The sequence below is a fragment of the Pavona decussata genome, unplaced genomic scaffold (assembly GCF_977016875.1).
Source record: "Pavona decussata unplaced genomic scaffold, jaPavDecu1.1 SCAFFOLD_131, whole genome shotgun sequence".
Classification (NCBI taxonomy): Eukaryota; Metazoa; Cnidaria; class Anthozoa; order Scleractinia; family Agariciidae; genus Pavona; species Pavona decussata.
This window is the reverse complement of record NW_028145545.1, coordinates 204,647-210,931: the sequence shown is the minus strand read 5'-3', so window position 1 is coordinate 210,931 and position 6,285 is coordinate 204,647. Positions and strand designations below refer to the sequence as shown.

The following is a 6,285-nucleotide window of genomic DNA, read 5'->3' as shown; positions in this document are numbered from 1 at the left end:
ACATGCTGTCCAATAAATTTGTTCACATACATCTACAAGTAGTTTGAACTTTGGGATGAATTTCCGGAGACAATTTGCTTTATGGGTTACTTGCAGCTGGGAGATACAGTTCTATTCACACATGACGGTTTTTTCCCCAGATAAGGGAATTTGCGTAATTGGCACCAACACATGTCTACGGGGAAGGGAGATTGGAGAAGGTTAGAATGGGTGGTTCCAACCTAGTCCTTTAATATAGTAGTGAAGTATAAACATCATCAAATCCCAAAACCTCGATCCTTACAGAGGCTGGTAGTGTGTTCTCTTCGGTAGTTTGACAAGATTTACACTGACATTCTTGAGACAAATGACAACAATAAATTTTGCAAAAATTTCTGGCGGCAAATAATTATAATAATAACATTACAAATTTCTCATCCCTCCTGGAGATTTATATTTTTGGGGCATAATGCAGCAAAGTGCTAAGTATTATACATGAACCAACAATAGCGGTCATAATATTTATCTGTTATACAGGGTACAATGTAATTGTACCGGCATAAACCAGAAGAAAACCAACTCAACATACATGTACAATCATGTAACTGAAATCCTTTTGCACAAAATTATTATGTGCAGCTGGGAGCTACAAAAAACAAATTAAAATATTATGTAGGTAAATATTCAGGATCCACTAGCCACCAAAGTACATGTATCACTAGATTCCACCACAATTGGGTTCACAATCTCACACTAAAACCACAGCACGTACACTCTCAATGAATGCAATAATAATTATAATGTTTTTACCTGGCGCATTATCGTGACCGAACTGAACTGAATCTCTTTCAACAGGTGACGATACCTCAGGGCTGTCTTGCAGATTGTAATTTCTTTCAATTTGACCTCCTTGAATATGTACACAGTCCAGCTCATGCTGTTCTTCCTCCACTGAAAACAAATTGAATCATCAATTCACAAACAAGAACAAACCATAATTGGCTTCATACTAACAACACTTGAGATTCACATTACAATCACAAGTTGTATTCCTCTATAAACCTCTTAAAAAGCACTGAATTAATTGTTCGCATGATCTGCCACATGGCAATGAATTATCTCCTTCTGAACAATCTGAACGGCAGCACTAAAAGCTGGAATCTGGAATACGGAATCCGAAAACCGGAATACGGAATCCAGCAATGACCATTCGGAATTGAAAATAAGTTTCTTATAATGGAGAGAGTAATATTTGATGGTAAAATATATGGGCCAGTTTTTTAATTAAACATTCTAAGGCCGCAGCTTACGAGAATCAGTGGGCCTCCAACCCTTCTTGTTGCCATCAGCAGCAGCCAATGTTTAGATTAATGACTGTTGGCAAAATTGAAAATAACTTAGAATGTGGTTTTGTTAAACATCGTTTAAACTGTCTTTTAATAACTGACCCTATGACTTGGGGTAAAAAAGTTCCAAATGAAAAAACATAACCACTCGTTGGCATAAAAGAAAACGCTGTTTATAAAGGAGACAATATCTTATGGACCAGGGGGAGACAACGTGTATTGTTTCAGGCAGAAAGATGGCGGACTCTCCAATCAAGAAGGGGTAAGTTATCTGATTACACACTTTTTTCCTCTTTTGTTTCATCCATTTTCTGGATACCCCGTTTCAACTTGTTTTGAAAAGGCTGCTAAATTTTTAGGTAGGGAGGGGGAAAGTACCAGTACAGGTAAGTCAACAGATCGCGATCCGAACCTAAGTGCACAAAGTCTGTTGAGAATCATTTGGTGGATTTACTGATTTTATTCAGTGGGTCGTAAAATATTTATTTATTCTACATGATTTATCCACAAATACTGAATAATTCTCAGTTTGTCCTGTTGCTGTGAGATGTTTAATTTGTCATTGGTATTTTGCTGTGCTATTAAATAAGCTGTAAACTAAAAACAGATAATCTGCTGGCCATGCATAATGAAACCTTGTGAACGTAATTTACTCCGGGAGGGGGGGGGGGGGTACTCCCCTATATGGGCTATACCAGGACGTGCCGCTGGATAGGGTATGGTTTTTGGCCCCTCTGTCCTGAACAGGGTATATAATTTCAAGCGAGTCTGTCCCGGACCCGTCCGAGACAGGGTATGGTTGCAAGACTGTCGTCGAGTATTTGGCAATCCGAAATCAGAGACGTTAGTGTGCATTTATTTTAGTGAACAATGCTTCACGTGAATTGAGTTTCCACTTAAGGTTCACCTCTGTTAATGCGAAATTTTGGGATTTTTCGCCATCACTTCTAGGTAGTGTATTTAATTTTATCTGTTGTGATTGGTATTAGCGTTTCAATGCGTGGAACATCACGTGCAGTAAGTGGCAGTGGGCCTTTAAATGTTATTACTATTGCCAATAAACACTTGTTGAACACAAGAGCTAGATGTTGTCCTCTGTCCTAAATAGGGTCTTAAAATTGAGGACATTGTCCTACACAGGGTAGGTATTTAAGGTTATTTTCGTCCTAAACAGGGTCAGGGTTTCAAACCCCCAGCGGCACCCCTACACCCAAACATGGGTCAAGTGCCCCCCCCCCCCCCACCCCCTGGGAATTTACTGTAGGCAATATATTTGTGGTCTCAAGAAATCATTTTTCATTAGAGGGAAATAATCAGTGAATTAGAACTTACTCTGGTGTCCCGAACTCAAAAATATAAAATTTGCATTTGACAAGGACTTCACTTCGTTCCAACTATGTTAACATTCAACTTTTTCGCTAGCAGTAAATATTTCCATGTTATTTACCCAAAGTCATATATTTCACCATCAAATATTTCTCTCTCCGTGGTAACATTTTTTCCAATTCCAGATACCAGATCCCGGATTCTCAATTCCAGAATCCTGATTTTACTGCTGCCCAAATCTGAACAGGATTTTCCATGATGCCTTTAGATGCATCAACGTTTCTCCCGCAATCAAAGAGTTTCTTTAAAAGTACCGTAAAAGATTGTAAATCCACACATGCGCAGGGAAATATGAGGCGGAAAGCCTAACTCAACCCTTGCTATTGTTTTGACAGCTTGATAAGCGACCTACTGCGATTGCATGGTATAGACATAGTTAGTAGAGTGACTGTATTTTAGAGGTATATTATGTAGACTGGATCTCTTTTAGTCCAAGTGAACTGTGTGTAATAGCCAAAAGAGCAGTTTGCCTGTACATCCAGTGGAGCTACCAAGGGTCATTAGTATCAGGAAGGTGCAGACCTTTTTCTGATTTTGGACTATTTTGGAGGTTGAAATTTACTGTTGGACTTTTTTCAGATGGAAATTGTTCATCGCATAGAAATTAGGACTTTTGGGGGTTACGTTCTGAGCCATTGGACTCTTTTGGTTCTAGCACCTCCCCATCACTTATGTACCAGAGTATCCCCTGGTACTGTACATCCATATTCTTATCACTGTAGTAGTCAGGGGAATTTGAACATTTGATCTGAATTTGTTTGAGAGGGCTTGAGTGTAGAAAAGGACCAAAGGGGTAATCTGCATGGCAGTTTCGGTCAAGAAAAATTAATACTGTAAAGTTCTGACAACTATGCCACCCAAATCTCATTCATTAAAACCCTTCCTCGTAACAGGGGTTATTATCAGAATTTTATGGTATAACTAGTCAATTAAGAAAAAGTTCCTTTCAAACAAATTATAGCTTTTATAGTTTTAATAAAAAATTAATAATTATCATAACTTAAACTATAACAACATGACTGTAATAACATTCTTGAGGGTACATGCACAATTAAACTAATTTGGGACTTAATGACTGAATAACATTCTTGAGGGTACATGTACAACAATTATTAAACTAATTTGGGACCTAATGTAAACATTCATCCACAATGCTTTGTGTCCTGCAGTGGCCCTCCCTTGGTATAGGCAATTGAAGTGAACACAATCAAACCTCTTCCGGTGGATTGAGTTTACACACAGTATGGGATAACATGTGTGCTCTATTTTCAAACTCGATTATTTCGGTTCAATTACAACCTAGAGTGCCAATAGTTTTGCAAGTTTGATTTTGTTTGATTGCCGGACTCGATTGAAATTTCACCAGCCCCCAAAGAACTCTATGCTGAAATTATTTCACAGTGCATTTTGTACTGTTTCCAAACAAAACCAACTACCAGGTACATAAAAAAGTTAACAGTCTATTTTTGGTCCATAAACATTTGGATTATTGTCCTTATTCCTGCCTTTGGACTTGTTCCACCTGACAACTTCTGTTGATTTCTTTCCGGAGAGACTTGCTCTTTGTTTGTTTCGCTTTTATCTTATGGCGCTGAATGATGTCCTTAGCAAAAGAGAATGAACGCACCCTTACATACATGTTAACAATGCTCTGTAAGATGTCCTTGCTGACATGAATCTCTGATGGCAATTCAGCTGCAGACAGGAGTAAATGGTAGTTGGATAATACATCACAATCAGTGATTGATTTGTGTGTGATGCTGGCAAGGTCAATTTTTTGCAAGCCAGATTCCGAAGTATACAGTCTAAAATAATGTTCAGTCTTGAAGAAAATGTTCTGTGCAGGCTCAGTTATGGACCACAGCCCACCACGATTTAAAGTTGAGACGAGCTTTTGTGATTCAGTACCGGTCTCAAGTTTTCCCGCTTTTAGGATTGCTATCGCCTGTTGACTCTCAGTGGTTTTCCTCCCACTGTGTTTGTTGTGAAGGTTGTGCAACACATATCCACCAATATACTGCAGGCCAGGTTTCTCCCTCTCTGAAAGTGCAACAGTAGATTCTTTGTTGTTGTAGGCAGCTGACTTCTCCTTTTTACAGAATGCTAGCATGCAGTCGGCCACTTTGGTTGACAGCAATGTTGCAGAAGTCTGTGACAGACCCTTAAAAAATCTTGTGGAAACTAAAGGAATCGTTCCATAAAATTTGCCATAAAATTTCTCAGCATCACTGTTCTTTACCAATCCATCATAAATCTTCTTAAGCTTAGTAAAGTCCTGTTCCTCAGGCTGTTGAAATGTATACAGACTTAACTCGTTCCTGATGCTGGCAGAGAAAACCTTCGTGTTTGTCACTTTAAGTAGGGCACTGCTGACTATTTCAGCAAGGATGCTTGGAGAAAGTAATCATTGTTGATCTTCATCTTGGTTTTGACTGCAGTGCTTGGCTTTAGTATGTCTTTGAAGACCACCTTTAGTCTTGTATTTTTTTCCGCAAAGTTGGCAAGCAAGCTCATCAGATTGAACCTGTTCAACGTAAGGCATACTATATAAATATGACATGCAACGTAAAGAGACATAAGAACTGTTGATGTTGACCTGCATTGCTGACCTTCGAGTTGTTTAAGCGTATAAATCGGAATTAATTATGACTGCGTGAAGAAAGACTCCACACTTAAAGTGAATATCAGTCTAATATCCTTACATTCTTTGGGGATCTTTTCAGACCTTATACGAATAACCGCGGCTTCCAGTAGTCTGTATTTTATATGGCGCAGAGCAATTGCAACTGATCGTATTCTGTTTGTTTACAACTTTATATGAACGTTTCAGGGCTCGATATCAGTTTACTGAAGTAAGAAATAAATCCCTTCACACTTACTTCACTCACTGCTGACATAAATTGTTCCTCCAGGCCTCCATCGCTTTCTAAAATCTCTAGAATTGCCTCAAAATCGTCTCCAAAAATGAAGAGATCGTTTGTATTGTCCGCCATTTTGTTTCAGAGTGTGCACGGTCAGGGTCACGTGACGGACCAACTCAACATCAGAGATTCGCCCTTTGAAGTTTGCCGGGTTTCATAACCAGTCCCCTCTACTAACTATGGTATAGACCGGTCCACTAAACCTGTTGCAATTTTCTCTACACAAAGGCATTCCACTACAATAAGCTTTCTCAGAATCGTACATTAACCACAGCCTACACTAACTGAATGCATGATTATACCTGCATGATTATCACCAAACTGAATGGGATCTTTTTCAACACTAGGCGGTAGGTTCGACGCCCGCTTCGACGATATCTGAGACCCGTCTTCTTCTTGCACATAGTCATCATCTTCACGCACACAATTTCCTCGTGTTTGTCCCTCCACTGCTGAACGAAAACATCAGATCACAAACACCCGCAAACAAGAAGAAACCATGATTTGCTTCCATAGCGGTTGAAATCCTCTGGCAACTAAAATTTTAGTTCTTAAGGACGGTGCCTACTATTGTTACTGCGCATACGTTCTGCGCATCGCGAGATACTCGGGTTTCCTATGGGTGGTGCCTACCAATGCAGGAATATTTTTGC

General features: G+C 39.3%; 1 pseudogene; it reads right to left on the bottom strand.

Moving 5' to 3' along the window:
• Positions 1-3,666: 3,666 nt before the first annotated feature.
• LOC146468359 (uncharacterized) lies at positions 3,667-5,704 on the bottom strand (annotated as a pseudogene).
• Between the last annotated feature and the right edge of the window lie 581 nt (positions 5,705-6,285).